Here is an 18187-nt window from a genome sequence, read left to right as displayed (position 1 = left end):
TACACAAGGTTTTGGACTGCTGTGTTGTTTGTAGTGATATGAGATCAGAAACAACCTAAATGTCTCTTAATTGAAGAAAAGATGAAGAATGATACATTCTTTCAGTTGAATGCAGTTAATAAGACTGCTGAGAATTGATTCTTAAGATATATGCAGTATCATGTATAGAATAAACTACTCTGCATGCAAGAAATAAAAAAGAGAAATAAATATATCCATATATTCACAAAATATATCTGAAAAGCTACCCAAGAACTGCCAACAATGGTTGCCTCCAGGAAGGGGAATTCTGCATCCCAAGGCCAAGGTGAGAGAGAGAGACTTAATTTTTGTCTCTGCGCTTTTGCAACCTTTGAATTTTGTATCATATGCATGTGTTATGCATTCAAATATAAACAAAATGGGGCGCTGGCTGGCTCAGTCGGAGGATTGTGTGACTTTATCTCAGGGTTGTGAGTTCGAGCCCCATATTGGGTGTAGAGATTACTTAAATAATTAAAACATTAAAAAAATAAACAAAATAATTAAGAAAGGGAAATACTGTGAATAGTATAACAATTCATTTATTCTTATTTGAGGATTTATTACATTTAATACAAAATTATCTCCTATTTCAAAAACGTAGAGTTAAGGCAATTCCAAAAATTTTTAGACTCTGTTCACACTTTTTGTGTGGGTTATAATGATGGATTATAATTAATATTTAAAATATGGAAACACATCTCACAACAATTTAAAAATATGCCCTATGTATATATGTAAAATATGCCCTATGTATGCCCTTTTCTCCTTCACCCTTAAAGTATGAGGTCCTTGATCTAGGGACCCTGTACTCATTCACCTGGGAGAAGCTACTTCTTTAAAAATTTTTTAATTATAAAAGTAATATATATTATACATATTTCAAATTCGGTAGTTGTTTTCAAATTGACCTTAAGCAACTGCCAATTTATACTTCCACTAACAATGTACTAGAGTACAGATTACAGATCACATCTCAAGTAGAATATTTGAAATATTTTACTGCACCATCTCAGAGGAATGGTCATAAACAAATTTGACCAAATGATTTAGATGGAAAATAAGAACAACTTACTGATATATAGGTAGAATTCCTAAAGGAAGCATAAAGTTTCCGAAGTGCTCTGAAAGAGCCATTCTGTCAGAGCTTGAGTGAGAAATTTAAACAGCTTCAGTATATGAAAAAAATGGAGTAGCTCATTCTCCAGTGACGTCATCTCAACAGAAATTACTGAAAGATTTCCAAAACAGTAAGTTATTTCTCAATAGTATGAACAGTATTTCTAAGATATGACGAAGGCACTTTGTTCATATTCACCTATTGTGGAGGGTCAAGCTTTAATGCTAGAAAAATTAATATTAGGGGTGTTGAAAGATGACATCTATAAAGACAACTGAATGCAATGAGAATACTTTAAGCTTGCTATGAATCATTATAAAGAGAAATAATATTCCAAAGTGTTCCATCAAGTACTTTTTTCTTTCTTTGCTTACTTCAAGTTTTGATCACCAGTGAGCCATGCTGGAGCCTATGGCAAAGGGAAAAATCAGTAATACTGATCCTGTCCTTATTTACAATTTTGATATTTTATTCATCATGAATTCTTTTGAACTGAATTTTTTAAAATATTGAATTAAATTATTATTTATATTGATTATTGAGTCCTTTGACACCTCTCTAAATTTTGGACCTGAGGCAAATACCTCAGTTACTTCATCGTACTTCCTGTCCTGATGTCCCCAAGTGTTGTCAGAAGAGAAATAAGTAATTTAAACCTTCTCTTAAGCACCATTTTCCTAATGTCCCCAATATTCTATGAGAAGATATTAAAATAAGAAAGAGGGGCGCCTGGGTGGCTCAGTGGATTGGGCCGCTGCCTTCAGCTCAGGTCATGATCTCGGTGTTCTGGGATCGAGCCCCGCATCGGGCTCTCTGCTCAGCAGGGAGCCTGCTCCCCCCCGCCCCGACTGCCTCTCTGCCTACTTGTGATCTCTCTCTCTCTGTCAAATAAATAAATAAAAAATCTTTAAAAAAAATAAATAAATAAAATAAGAAAGAAATTGGTAGAATTCTATCACTTGATAGAATTGATAAAATGCTAATTTAAATTTTTTTACAAAGTCAGCAAGGTATATTTTCTTATTTTATTATATATATTTTATATATATTATATTATATATATTATATATATTTTATAGATGGAGAGGCTCAAAGGAGTAGTAATTTGCTCGTGACACACAAACAACATGTGACCTAGCTAAGACTGAAAACTAGATCTGTCTTTTACCAGAGCCCCATTTCTTTTCAATGCACAAGGTTCTTTCTCAGGGAATTATTGACATTTGAATCAAGCCCTGAAAGAAGGAAAGGGATTTGCCAGGAGCAGAAAAAGGGATAAGACAGCACAGTCAGTGGTGGAAATTGTGGTTAATGCCTGGAAGTAATGTCCATGGGCAGATTTACCATGAAGCTGGGGAGGTTGACGTGTCATGACTCCTTGGAAGAAACCGTTACAAAGCTTCTGGACAGGGACTGCAATGATGTGTTCACAAGATCATATGTTGTCTGCTAGATTTGCCCAAGTAAGATATTTAAGGTCAGTCAGCGAAGATTGCCGTATCTTTCCCTTCTGGCTTTTCCTCCAATGCATTTACCCTTGTATTAGGTGGCTTTGGAATTGCTCAGGCATTTTGGGGATGCAGGTCAGGGATAGTTGGAGGTATGATTTTTGGGGTTTAAAGGGTCGTATTTACATGATTTATAGCCACTCCTGTGGCTAGACTTCTCAGGATAAGAATAACTTCTAGATACTCCCATTGCCCATTCTGATGCACTTGGCATGGTGGTATGAAGGCCAAAGGCTATCACAAAATGAGTGGGATCTGGGTAGGGAATAAATTGTTAGTGGAGCAGACACAAAATTTGCAATATATGGAGCCAGAAGCTAGTCTGCAGAAAATTCATTCAGTCATCAGATGAGTAAAATTGTAAGTGGAGGATTGAATTCTCATTAACATCTAGTGAAATTAAAAGTTCTTTCCTATAAAAAATATACTTGATAATGTGGCATATGCAATTATACATAATTCATACTTTTTTGATGGGAACTGTGCAAAACAGTTTACCAAAATTCCTCTGTTTTTAGGGTACATATCTGTACTAAAATAACAAGCATTCTGTGTATTTTCTGCATCCCGATGTATTATAAGTTCTCTTAGCCTAACTGGTTTATCTTAGCCTGACAAAGTCTTGTTTAGGAGAGTAGGCATGGAAAGCTAACATTAATACAGTGAGACAGTCAGAGCACACAAGTGTTCCAGTGACAAAACTCCTGCACTGCACATACTCTCAAGAAACCCATGTATGTAATAGGAGTGATAGCCTACACATTTTCCAGTTCATCACAATATAGTAACAAATTTAAAAATGCATTTGTATTGCTCCTTCCCATGTTTTAACTTCAGGGTTTTAACAAGTTGTTTTTTTTAAAAGAATTAATTAGTTATTCTAACATTCAAATTTATCTGGAAGAAAGTATTTCTTTGGAAGCCAAAGATTTAGATGGAAGTTTCACAAAAGCCTCAAAACACCAAAAACTATCTTATTACATTGGGATTTATGAAAACGGTCTAAATTGTGCAGGAAAGAAAGCATTCATGAGGGCCAGGAAAATATAGATTATGAAAATTACAACAGAAGAGTTAAAGATTATGAGACTCAGGACACTTCCAAAGAAGAAATGAAAAAGAAAGCAGAAGAAATAGAAAATAGTAAAGCAAAAACAGAATTGTGTAGTCAACGAAGGTTGGCAGCAGCTTCAGGCTGATGACTTTATTTTCTTGCCCATATTTTGGAAGAGGTTTTCTTTTTTAAAGCTTTTATTTAAGCTCTAGTTACTTAACATACAGTATAAGATTAGTTTTAGGTTTACAATACAGTGATTCAACACCTCCATACAACAGCTCGTCCTCATCACAACCACTGTTCTCCTTCATCCCATCTCATACTTCACCCATCCCCCACCCACCTTCCCTTTGATAATCATCAATTTGTTCTGTACAGTTAAGAGTCTGTTTCTTGGTTTGCCTCTTTCTCCCTTTTTTCTCCCTTTTTCTGTTTCTTAAATTCCACATACGAATGAAATCATGTATTTGTCTTTCTCTGACTGACTTATTTTGCTTAGCATAATACTTTTTAGCTCTATCCATGTCATTGCAAATGACAAGATTTCATTCTTTTAAAATGTTATTTATTTATTTATTTTTAAAAGAGAAAGAGAGCATGTGTGTGAGTGTAGGGGTGTGGAGCAGAGGGAGAGGGAGAGAGAGAATTGATTGATTGATTGATTGATAATTATGTTCAATTAGCCAACATATAGTAAGTACATCATTAGTTTTTGATGTAGTGTTCAACGATTCACTAATTGTGTATAACACTCAGTGCTCATCACAACACGTGCCCTCCTTAACACCCACCACGCTGTTACCCCATCCCCAACCCCTTCCCTTCTGTAACCCTCAGTTTGTTTCCCAGAGTCCAGAGTCTCTCATGTTTTGTCTCCCTCTCTGATTTCTTTTAATAGAGAATTTTCCCTCTCTTTTCCTGTGGTCCTTTGTGCTATTCCTTATGTTCCATATGAGTGAAATCTTATGATAATTATCTTTCTCTGCTTGACTTATTTCACTTAGTATTTATCCCAAAGATACAGAAGTAGTGAAAAGAAAGGGCACATGCACCCCAATGTTCATAGCAGCAATGGCCACAATAGCCAAACTGTGGAAGAAGCCGAGATGTCCTTCAGCAGATGAATGGATAAAGATGATGTGGTATATATATACAATGGAATATTACTTAGCCATGGGAAAGTATGAATACCCATTATCTGCATCAATATGGATGGAACTAGAGAGAGAATTTTAAGCAGGTTCCACACCAAGCACGGAGCCTGCCCTGGGGCTCCATCCCATGACCCTGAGGATCATGATGTGAGCCCACAGCAAGAATCAGACGTTTAACCTATTGAGACACCCAGGTGCCCCAAGAGTTCATTTTTTTTAATGTATGTGTATACATTTTCTTTATCCATTCAATAGTCAATGGACACTTGGACTGTTCGCATAGTTGGGCTATTATAGATAATGCTGCTGTAAATATGAGGGTGCATGTATCACTTTGAATTAGAACTTTTGTATTCTTTGGATAAATCATAGTAGTCCAATTTCTGGATCATAGGGTAGTTCTATTTTTAACTTTTTGAGGACCTCCATACTGTTTTCCAGTGAATAGACATTTTTCTGAAGAAGACATACAGATGGCCAACAGATACATGAAAATATGGTCAACATCAGCCATCATCAAGGAAATACAAATCAAAACTACAATGAGATACCACTTCACACCTGTCAGAATGACCAAGTTCAACAACGCTAAAAACAATAGTTGTTGGAGACGATGTAGAGAAAAGGGAACCTTCTTGCACTGCTGTTGGAATGCAAACTGGTGCAGCCACTATGTAAAACAGCATGGAGGTTCCTCAAAAAGTTAAAAATAGAGCTATCCTATGATTCATTGACTTTAATAAGGACTGTGGTCTTTCATTAAGGCCTGTTACAAAAAGTAATGTCACCTAATACTTTACTTTTGTTTTTAAGATTTTATTTATTCATTTGACAGAGATCACAAGTAGGCAGAGAGACAGGGGAGTGAGAGGGAGGAAGCAGTCTCCCTGTTGAGCAGAGAGCCCGACGAGGGACTCAATCCCAGGACCATGAGATCATGACCTGAGCTGAAGGCAGAAGCTTTAACCCACTGAGCCACCCAGGCACCCCCCGATACTTTAATTAAAGACTTTTTCCCTTCAAAACTGTGATTCTAATATTTATATAGAATCAAACAATATAAAACAGGCAAAGGGATGTTTCTCAAAAGGATATTTAAAAATATTTTAAATCGTTATATTCTTGAGAGTCTCTTCTAAGGCAGGAAAACGTAATACATGTTGTTTTGTTTGTAAATTATTTTCAGCAAGACAGACTTTGCTTACACTGGATGGGTTTTCAGATGCAATGATTATATTGAAAGTCCTCAAAAGCTGTGGTTATTCTAGACAACACAAGATGACTAGAGTTAATAGGAAAATATACACATAATGAAAGTGTTAACAAATAAATAAACCAGATGCCAGATACTGCTCCATTGGTGTGGAGTCCGTTGATGTGTCCAATACTGATTAGTTTGCCATTATTGTTCTCTACTGCTGTGACTGAAAACTCAGTGTATAGCTTTAAATTTTTTTTACCAACTGAAAACCTGCCTGTGGTTTATCCAACAATGGGAAATAACTTTTTGACAACAGTAACCTGCAGTTGAAAACACCCATGCCGTGTTGTCCAGCAACAGGGCTGCTGTGAAAGGTGAGGAAAAGGGCTCCTAGCGCTCTTTAAAGATATTAATAAGTGTGCAGGATGTTCACCATGTGTAGCTCATTCCTTTAATCTGTAAAAGAAAAATCTGCCTCCACAGTTGTTAACCACATTGGCATTTACAACAGCTATTTGCCTCTCAGTTTCCTCTCATCAATGGAGTATTTTACATACATATATCAACTTGGATTTAAAAAGAAAAAAAGGCTATGTAGGGGTGCCTGGGTGACTCACCTGGTTAAGTGTCTGCCTTCGGCTTGGGTCATGATCCCTGGGTCCTGGGATGAAGCCCCACATCCGGGGGGGCCCTGCTCAGTGGGGAACCTGCTTCTTCCTCTCCCTCTGTCTGCTGCTCTCCCTCTTGTGCTCTCTCATTCTGTCAAATAAAATCTTAAAAAAAAAAAAAAAACAAGTCTAAGTATAATATAATGAGTGGTCCATTATAAAGCTTTTCAAGCCTTGCAACACAGGCCAAAGACATTTTATGCACTCTAAAATACATTTCTCAAAGATTGGGAAGAAAAACCGCAACAGAAAAAAAAAGCAAAAAACTTACTCAAAAAGTTGAAAAAGAAAAAATACCTAATTTTAATCGTAATTCAGAAGGACACTTTGAAATGTTTTCATGAGACATTTAAGAAATTTAGTCACCTGGGGCACCTGAGTGACTCAGTCCATTAAGCATGAGACTCTTGCTTTCAGCTCAGGTCATGATGTCAGGGTTGTGAGATGGAGTCCCACATCTGGCTCTGTACTCAGTGCACCGTCTGCTTGTCCCTCTCTCTCTCCTCTTCCCCCGTTCATGCTCTCAAAAAAAAAAATCGTCATTTTTAAAAAAGTTTATTTTAGAGAGAGTTAGAGGGAGAGAGGGCGCACCTGGGGGAGAGGGCCAGAGGAAGAGAGAATCTTAAAAAGACTCAGTGCTAAGTGTGGAGCCTGACAGAGGCTCAATCTCACAACCCTGAGATCATGACCTGAGCTGAAACCAAGAGTCAGTTTCTTTTCTTTTCTTTTTTTTTTTTTTTAAATATTTTACTTATTTATTTGACAGACAGAGATCATAGATAGGCAGAGAGACAGGCATAGAGAGAAGGGGGAAGCAGGCTCCCTGCTGAGCAGAGAGCCTGACGTGGGGCTTGATCCCAGGACCCTGAGATCGTGACCTGAGTGAAGGCAGAGGCTTAACCCACTGAGCCACCCAGGGACCCCACCCCCCAAGAGTCAGTTTCTTAATCGACTGCACCATCCAGGCATCCCAGAAGGGCACCATATTTTCTTATCTTTAAATCTATTCATAAAGAACTAAAAATAATTTCAGATAAAAATTAGTGGAATATAAAATAGATGTAAAAAACCGTACACAATCAATAAAAATTATTCTGACAAATAACAAAAAAGACTTCAAATGGTCACCAAATGCAGGAATTCACTAGAAGGAAGAGATACATTTCAAAGATAAGTATTGAAAAGGCTCTAGGATTGTCTGATAATCCAACTAATGAGAGGAGGGAACTATATGAACATATTGAAAAAGGATTTAAAGTTCTTGATTTGACTCAAAATGGTTACTCTGAAAAAAAATATAAAACTGGGTGTGATGCATAAACAATGAATCTTGGAACACTGAAAAAATAAAATATTGTAAAACTCATGCCATTAGAACAAAGACATCAAGGATGGGTAGTAAGTTTCATTGATTAAAAGAATATTTCAGATTAATTAGTGTACAAGGACACTTGAAAGTCCCAGACATCTTATAGCACATTCTAAGAAAGCTAATAAATAATCTGATAGCACTTTCTCTACATTTGACAGCCATTCTAAAAATTTATGATATTAACATAAAGCTGAAATATTTACCTGAACTGTCTGTAATGCAAAAAAGTTTTTAATCAACCAGAAGACTGAATCATCTTTCAGTCAGTTAAATATCTGGCTTCAGCTCAGGTCATGATCCCAGGGTCCTGAGATCCAGCCCCATGGCAGGCTCTCTGCTCAGTGGGGAGTCAGCTTCTTCCTATGCTTCTGCTTGCTTCTCTCCCTGCCTCTTTCTTTGTCAAATAAATAAATAAAAGCTTTTTAAAAAGCGAAAATGATACTACAAAATCATTGTTACATGGAGAGACAATTAAAAAGTATGCAGGTTCAACTTTTATGGCCAAGATGGAGAAGGCCTACTAGACCCTAACCCTCTGATGATTACAACTAAAATCTTTGTCTAGACAAAATACAAAACCTAACTATTTGAGGACTTTGAAAAGGAAAGGAAAGCAGACAGATTGGGGAAGAGAGTCAAAGCCTGGAGAAGCGAGCTGTACGGGGGTGAGTTTCCCATTTTCCCCCCCTTTCTGCTCATGGTCTTGAGCCAAGGGTGGGCACCTCACAGAGCTGGGGCATTCATACAGCTAAACTCAGAGAAATTCTTCTTGTCCAGAAGACCAGGGAAGGGGATCCCTGTGGGCCAGAGAATGTGAGAGTAATACTTTTTCTTTCACATCCTCTTAGAACTAAGGAAAACAGTTTGCTTTCTTTTTTTTTTTTTTTAAAGATTTTATTTATTCATTTGACAGAGATCACAAGTAGGCAGAGAAGCAGGCGGAGAGAGAGGAGGAAGCAGGCTCCCTGCTGAGCAGAGAACCCGATGTGGGGCTCGATTCCAGGACCCTGGGATCATGACCTGAGCCGAATGCAGAGGCTTAACCCACTGAGCCACCCAGGCGCCTTAGCTCTGAAGTTCTATAAAAAATGAATTGTATAGTTAGGATCTCCAGTTGTCAAATTTCAGAGATTCGTCAAGGAAATCAGTTCTACGTTCTTTCTCATGTATTGGTTCATGTCTTACAGCTGCAAATCTTTTCTTCCATCTTCATTTTTTTCCCCTCTTTCCTCATTTCTTAGAACTTTCTTTTTCATTTCTCTCATCTCTTTTCCATTCTTCCTTCAGCTTTTGCCATCTCCTCCACCACCCCCACCCCCACCCAGCCACCAAATCCCTGGCATTTTCCAATTTTCTCTTTTAATAAGACATTTTTTTTATATCCAGTTTTCCATTGGTGGTCACTTTGTAAATCACCGTGACTTAATTCCTGTTAGCTACTGCCTACACATGTTTTACTAAGCTCCTGAGGGCAGAAAATTTGTCTTTCAATATTTTATGCTTTGTAAAACATCATGTACTCCTGTAACTCTTATTAACAATAAATCCCAGTATAAATTAGCTAACGTTACATCTTCTTTGTTTTATGTTTAAGCTTTAAATGCAGAAGAGAAGAGTGAAGACTCAAGTTTCCCCAGGTACCTGATTTGTCACCGGTATCATTAAGTTTTAGGTAGCATTAGAATGCCACCTTTTGGAATTACTGGGCACCAAGACAAGAATTTATTTTAACCTTAGTTTATATATAATTTGTTCCAGAATAAGCAAAAGAAATTTTTTTCCATTGTAAGAAGAAAATGCTGCTTTCTTTTTCAATAACTAGATTGAACTCACATAGCATTGTCTACATGCCGGGGTACCTTGGGTTCTAGTTTTAAATCTTATCTTTCAGAACAAATGGCTCTAAGATTATGTATTAATGATGAGAGTAGGAATCTTTACTATTCGACTTGATAAGTATCAATATCAAAATATACAGATATTTTCAGAGTTATTTCACAGTTTTTTATTGGAACATAGGAACCACACTTAGCACACATTTACTTTAGAAAGTTTGTGATGCACAGGTCCCACCTTGAAGTGAGTAGATGTTGAGGACCTGCACTGTTTATTCTGCGGTACCCCAGGTTCTTGGCTTTTGGTGCTGTGCTTTCCCCGACTTCTTGTCCCACTCTTCCGAGATATTACTTATCTTGTCTCCCAAGCCCGCCTTCAGGAGGTAGCTGAGAGTAGCTTCCAGGACTACCTCTCTCCTGGATATTTTTAGTCTGGATTCTAAAAGGCGCAACAATTGCCAGCCACAGGATTTGAAGAGTGCGACCTTTCTGGTATCATCATCAAGGTCTTACTTGATGAGCCACCGAAAATATTTTGCTTAATGAGAAAGGTGTGTATTGGCCACAGTGATTTTTTTTTATTATTATATTATGTTAGCCACCATACAGTACTTCATTAGTTTTTAACATAGTGTTCCATGATTCATTGTTTGTGTATAACACCCAGTGCTCATTTCAATATGTGCCCTCCTTAATACCCATCACTGGGCTCACCCATCACCCCCCTCCTTCCTCTCTGACACCCTCAGTTTCTTTCCCAGAGTCCATAGCCTCTCATGTTTCATATCCCCCTCTGATTTCCCCTCCTTCAGTTTTCTCTTCCTTCTCCTAATGTCCTCCTTGCTATTCCTTATGTTCCACATATGAGTGAAACTATATTATTGTCTTTCTCTGCTCGACTTATTTCACTAAGCATAATCCCCTCCTGTTACATCCATGTTGATGTAAATGGTGGGTATTCATCCTTTCTGATGGCTGAGTAATATCTCATTGTATATACGAACCACATGTTATTTATCTATTCATCTGTTGAAGGACATCTCGGCTCCTTCCATAATTTGGCTATCATGGCCATTGCTGCTCTGAACACTGGGGTGCCTGTGGCCCTTTTTTTCACTCCATCTGTATCTTTGGAGTAAATACCTAGTAGTGCAATTGTTGGGTCCTAGAGTAGCTCTATTTTTAACATCTTGAGGAAACTCCATACTGTTTCCCAGAGTGGCTGTACCAGCTTGCATTCCCAGCAACAGTATAAAAGGGTTCCCCTTTCTCTGCATCCTCGCCAACATTTTTTGTTTTCTGTCTTGTTAATTTCAGCCATTCTAACTGGTGTGAGATGGTATATTATTGTGGTTTTGATTTCCCTGATGCCAGGTGATGGGGAGCATTTTTTCATGTGCCTTTTGGCCATTTGGATATCTTCTTTGGAGAAACATCTGTCTGTTCATGTCTTCTGCCCATTTATTGACTGGATTATTTGTTTTTTGGGCGTTGGGTTTGAGAAGTTCTTTACAGATCTTGGATACCAGCCCTTTATCTGTACTGTCATTTGCAAATATCTTCTCCTATCTGTGGGTTGCCTTTTAATTTTGTTGACTGTTTCCTTTGCTGTGCAAAAGCTTTTTATCCTGATGAAGTCCCAGAAGTCCATTTTTGCTTGATTCTCTTGCTTCTTTCAAGACATGTCTCCAAAGGCTAATTGAACATAATAATAAAAAATTTTAAAAAGAAAGGTATGAATTAGCTTTCTTTTGATGCCATAAAACATTAACACAACTCTAGAATCTAAACATTCATTTATTCTCTCACTGTTCTGTAAGTCACAAGTCTAGTGACTCAGCTGGCTCTCTGCTTTGCGTTTTACCAGGTTGAAATCAAGGTATCAGCAAGTTGTGTACCTTTCGGGAGATTCAAGGGAGATTTGTTTCTAGGTTCATTTAGGTTGTTGACAGAATTCACTTCCGTGCAGTTGTATGACTGAGTTTCAGTTTGCTTGCCAGCTGTCAGTCAGGAGACATTCTCAGATGCTAGAACCTGCCTACATTCCTGGGTTTGTGCTCCTTTTCCTCCATTTGCAAAGTTAACCACAATGGGTCAAGTCCTTCTTATGCTCTGAATCTCTGACCTCCTCTTCTACCTCATCTTTTTTTTTTTTTTCTACCTCATCTTTTGACTTAGTTTTCCTTTTCTGCCAAAACTCACTGACTCCAGCTTGAGAAATTTCTCTTTTCAAGGGCTCAAGTGGTTAAATTGGGTCCACCTAGATTATTCAGGATAATTTTTTTTAAAGATTTTATTTATTTATTTGACAGATAGAGATCACAAGTAGGCAGAGAGGCAGGCAGAGAGAGAGGAGGAAGCAGGCTCCCTGCCGAGCAGAGAGCCCGATGCAGGACTCGATCCCAGGACCCTGAGATCATGACCTGAGCCTAAGGCAGCAGCTTAACCCACTGAGCCACCCAGGCGCCCCCAGGATAATTTTTTTTTAAGTAATCTCTACACCCAATGTGGGGCTTGAACTTAAGACTCAGAAATCAAGAGTCAGATGCTCTACCAACTGAGGCAGCCAGGCGCCACAATTCAGGATAATTTATAACTTTAATTATATCCATAAATGTCTTTTACAGCAGTACCTGGATTAGTGTTTTACTGACTAACCAGGGGATGGTAATCTTGCAGGGATATCTGGAATTCTGCCTACCATAAAGTATGAGACCTATATGATGAAAATGACAATTTTTTTGGAGAATGTATAAAGACACCTGAACAAATATAGAGTTATGCAATATTCCAGGAAGGAAAGGCTTATGTGGAAGGATATTATTGCTCCTGAAATTAATACACACAACTAAAGAAAGTTTTATAAAAATCTAAATGAGATAGGGGGGGTTCTTGATAATCTGATTCCAAAGATAAAAAGAATAAATTAATAAAAATGACATTTGAAGGGAAAAAATATATCTCCCAATTCATTTTATGAGGCTAATTAGTGTAACTTTTATGGTCAAACCCAAAGAAGGACATTACCAGAATGAAACATTACAGATCAATTTCATTCTTTCTCATCTACTGGTTTGTGTCTCACAGCAACAATTCTCTTTTTTAAAAATTTTTATTTCTTTTTTTTTTCCAATTTATTTCAGAAAATCATTATTCATTATTTTTTCACCATACCCAGTGCTCCATGCAAGCCGTGCCCTCTATAATACCCACCACCTGGTACCCCAACCTCCTACCCCCCCCACTTCAAACCCCTCAGACTGTTTTTCAGAGTCCATAGTCTCTCATGGTTCACCTCCCCTTCCAATTTCCCTCAACTCCCTTCTCCTCTCCATCTCCCCTTGTCCTCCATGTTATTTGTTATGCTCCACAAATAAGTGAAACCATATGATAATTGACTCTCTCTGCTTGACTTATTTCACTCAGCATAATCTCTTCCAGTCCTGTCCATGTTGCTACAAAAGTTGGGTATTCATCCTTTCTGATGGAGGCATAACACTCCATAGTGTATATGGACCACATCTTCCTTATCCATTCATCCATTAAAGGGCATCTTGGTTCTTTCCAGTTTGGCGACCATGACCATTGCTGCTATAAACGTTGGGATACTGGTGGCCCTTCTTTTCACTACATCTGTATCTTTGGGGTAAATACCCAGTAGTGCAATTGCAGGGTCATAGGGAAGCTCTCTTTAATTTCTTGAGGAATCTCCACACTGTTCTCCAAATTGGCTGCACCAACTTGCATTCCCACCAACAGTGTAGGAGGGTTCCACTTTCTCTACATCCTCTCCAACACGCGTTGTTTCCTGTCTTGCTAATTTTGGCCATTCTAACTGGTGTAAGGTGGTATCTCAATGTGGTTTTTTTTTTTTTTTTTGTAGTCTTTTTTTAAAAATTAACATATAATGTATTTTTTTCATTTATTTATTTTCAGCATAACAGTATCATTATTTTTTCACCACACCCAGTGCTCCATGCAATCCGTGACCTCTATAATACCCACCACCTAGTACCCCGACCTCCCACCCCGCCCCCATTACTTCAAATCTCTCAGATTGTTTTTCAGAGTCCATAGTCTCTTATGATTCACCTCGCCTTCCAATTTACCCCAACCCTCTTCTCTCTAACTCCCCATGTTCTCCATGCTTTTTGTCATGCTCCACAAATAAGGGAAACCATATGATAATTGACTCTCTCTGCTTGACTTATTTCACTCAGCATAATCTCTTCCAGTCCCGTCCATGTTGCTACAAAAGTTGGGTATTCGTCCTTTCTGATGGAGGCATAATACTCCATAGTGTATATGGATATCTTCCTTATCCATTCATCCGTTGAAGGGCATCTTGGTTCTTTCCACAGTTTGGCGACCTGGCCATTGCTGCTATAAACATTGGGGTACAGATGGCCCTTCTTTTCACTACCTCTGTATCTTTGGGGTAAATACCCAGTAGTGCAATTGCAGGGTCATAGGGAAGCTCTCTTTAATTTCTTTTTTTCTTTTTTTTTTTTAAGATTTTATTTATTTATTTGACAGAGAGAGATTACAAGTAGGCAGAGAGGCAGGCAGAGAGAAAGAGGAGGAAGCAGGCTCCCTGCTGAGCAGAGAGCCCGATGTGGGACTCGATCCCAGGATCCTGAGATCATGACCTGAGCCGAAGGCAGCGGCTTAACCCACTGAGCCACCCAGGCGCCCGCTCTCTTTAATTTCTTGAGGAATCTCCACACTGTTCTCCAAAGAGGCTGCACCAACTTGCATTCCCACCAACAGTGTAAAAGGGTTCCCCTTTCTCCACATCCTCTCCAACACATGTTGTTTCTGGTCTTGCTAATTTTGGCCATTCTAACTGGTGTAAGGTGATATCTCAATGTAGTTTTAATTTGAATCTTCCTGATGGCTAGTGATGATGAACATTTTTTCATGTGTCTGATAGCCATTGGTATGTCTCATTGGAGAAGTGTCTGTTCAAATCTTCTGCCCATTTTTTGATATGATTGTCTGTTTTGTGTGTGTTGAGTTTGAGGAGTTCTTTATAGATCCTGGATATCAACCCTTTGTCTGTACTGTCATTTGCAAATATCTTCTCCCATTTCGTGTGTTGTCTCTTTGTTTTGTTGACTGTTTCCTTTGCTGTGCAGAAGCTTTTGATCTTGATGAAGTCCCAAAAGTTCATCTTCGCTTTTATTTCTTTTGCCTTTGGAGACATATCTTTTTTTTTTTTTCCAATTTATTTATTTTCAGAAAAACAGTATTCATTATTTTTTCACCACACCCAGTGCTCCATGCAAGCTGTGCCCTCTATAATACCCACCACCTGGTACCCCAACCTCCCACCCTGGAGACATATCTTGAAAGAAGTTGCTATGGCTGATATCAAAGAGGTTACTGCCTATGTTCTCCTCTAAGATTCTGATGGATTCCTGTCTCACGTTAAGGTCTTTTATCCATTTTGCATTTATATTTGTGTATGGTGTAAGAGAATGGTCGAGTTTTATTCTTCTACATATAGCTGTCCAGTTTTCCCAGCACAATTTATTGAAGAGACTGTCTTTTTTCCACTGTATATTTTTTCCCGTTTTGTCAAAGATTATTTGCCCATAGAGTTGAGGGTCCATATCTGGGCTCTCTACTCTGTTCCACTGGTCTATGTGTCTGTTTTTATGCCAGTACCATGCTGTCTTGGTGATCACAGCTTTGTAGTAAAGCTTGAAATCAGTTAACGTGATGCCCCCAGTTTTATTTTTGTTTTTCAACATTTCCTTAGCAGTTCAGGGTCTCTTCTGATTCCATACAAATTTTAGGATTATTTGCTCCAGCTCTTTGAAAAATACGAGGGAATTTTGATCGGAATGGCATTAAAAGTGTAGATTGCTCTAGGCAGTATAGACATTTTAACAATGTTTATTCTTCCAATCCAAGAGCATGCAATGGTCTTCCATCTTTTTGTATCTTCTTCAATTTCTTTCATTAGTGTTCTGTAGTTCAAGTACGGATCCTTTACCTCTTTGGTTAGGTTTATTCCCAAGTATCTTATGGTTCTTGGTGCTATAGGAAATGGAATCGATTCTCTAATTTTCCCTTCTGTATTTTCATTGTTAGTGTATAAGAAAGCCATTGATTTCTGTACATTGACTTTGTATTCTGCCATGTTACTGAATTGTTGTACGAGTTCTAGTAGTTTGGGGGTGGAGTCTTTTGGGTTTTCCATATAAAGAATCATGTCATCTGCGAAGAGAGAGAGTTTGACTTCTTCATTGACAATTTGGATACGTTTTATTTCTCTTTTTTGTCTGATTGCTGTTGCTAGGACTTCTAATACTATGTTGAATAAGAGTGGTGAGAGTGGGCATCCTTGTCGTGTTCATCACAGCAACAATTCTTTTCCTCTGACTTTATCTTCAGTTTTTCCTCTTTTTTCAGTCCTTAGACAAAGTATGAGAGTCTCCCCAATCTTAAACAAAATATTAGCACACCAAATCCAGGAATATATAAAAAGGAAAATATACCTCATGGAACAGAATATCAAGGTCAGAAACAAATCCACACATATATGATTACTTACTTGGTTTATGACCAAGATAGCACTGCAGGGTAAGGTACAGAGGACCACCTGTCAGTAAGTGGTGCTGGTTTAATTTTCCACACTGAGGTTGTGGGTAGGGGTAGGGAGACAAAAGGTGCTGTCCTTTCACCATTAATAAAAAAGTTAACTGTAGGCTTGCTTAGAACTAAATTTTAAAAGCAAAACAATACAATTTTAGAAGACAACAGAAGAGGCTATCTTAATGACCTTAGAGTAGGAAAAGATCTCTTAAACAGGATACAGGCACCATTGCTCATAAAGGAAAAGAGTGATAAATTTGATTCCACTAAGAATTTTTCATCAAAAGACATTATTAAGAGAGTGAAAAGGTAAGTCAGAATGGAAAAAAATATTCCTAACACATGTAATCAACCAAAGACTTATTTCCATCTTCTGTAATCAATTAATAGAAATTAATAAGACAAATAACCCAATATAAAAATGGGAAAACACCTGAGAAATGGGGCAGTGCTTATATAAAAATAAGCTATTCTTCATTAAAGTAAGGGAAATGCAAACCAGTAGTTCAATAAGTAGGTATTACATATCCATTCAATTAGCAAAAATTAAAATGTTGGACAATTCAAGTGTTGAGGAGAGGGAGCAAAATAAATGTTTTAATGTCACTGTTGGTTATATAAACTGGTAAAATTTATTTAGCATAGCCTTTCAAAGTGGCCCTATGAATCAGGAATTCCATACCGAGGTAAAGATTCTATAGAAATCTGTGTTTTTATGTTCTAGGATAAACACACACACACACACACACACACACCAGCATTGTTCATAATAGCCCAAAGCTGGAAATAGCCTAAACCCATCAAGAGTAGAATAGATGAGTAAATTATGATATTTCCATGTAGTATAGTAACCTACAGCAACAAAAATGAATCAACTAATAGATACATGTACATGGGTGAAACTTAAAGACATAACCTTGACCAAAACAATTCAAGACATGAGAAATACTCTTTGATTCTATTTACACAGGAGTTCAAAAACAAGGATAAGCTATATTTTTAAGAATGAGTAATTAGGGGAGTACCTGGGTGGCTCAGTGGGTTAAGCCTCTCTGCCTTTAGCTCAGGTCATGATCTCAGGGTCCTGGGATAAGGACCCAAATCAGGCTCTCTGCTCAGTGGGGAGCCTGCTTCCCCCATTCTGCCCCCTGCCTGCCTCTCTGCCTACTTGTGATCTCTCTCTGTCAAATAAATAAATAAAAATCTTTAAAAAAATGAGTAATTAGGAAGAAAGAATGTGAAGAAAAGCAGAAAGTAAATAGGCTAATCATCATGTGAGTGGTTATCTCTGGGCATTTGGGGGTTATAAGGGAAGAGGTACACTGGGTCCTTACGGGGTGTTGGCAGTGTTTTGCTTTTTGACCCTGCGGGGTCACATGAGTGTTTGGGTTATAGTTTCAAGTAGTACACTTCTTTTTTATGAACTTTTCCTTGTTTGCCAAATTTCCATCACAAAAAAATATCCAATCTTCTTTCTTCCCCACACTTCCTGATTCTTCTGGTTATAAGCATCTACAGTGCCTCATAGAGACTTAGAGTTGTTACAGTAAGACTACAGAGAGCACAAACAATTTAGTCTTTAAAAACAGAAGCACTTCTGAAGTAGGTTCTCAAGGATAAAAAAAGCTTTGTCAAGAGTGAAACATAG

This window comes from Neovison vison, chromosome 3 (genome assembly GCF_020171115.1).
Source record: "Neovison vison isolate M4711 chromosome 3, ASM_NN_V1, whole genome shotgun sequence".
Classification (NCBI taxonomy): domain Eukaryota; kingdom Metazoa; phylum Chordata; class Mammalia; order Carnivora; family Mustelidae; genus Neogale; species Neogale vison.
This window is presented reverse-complemented; position numbering follows the sequence as displayed.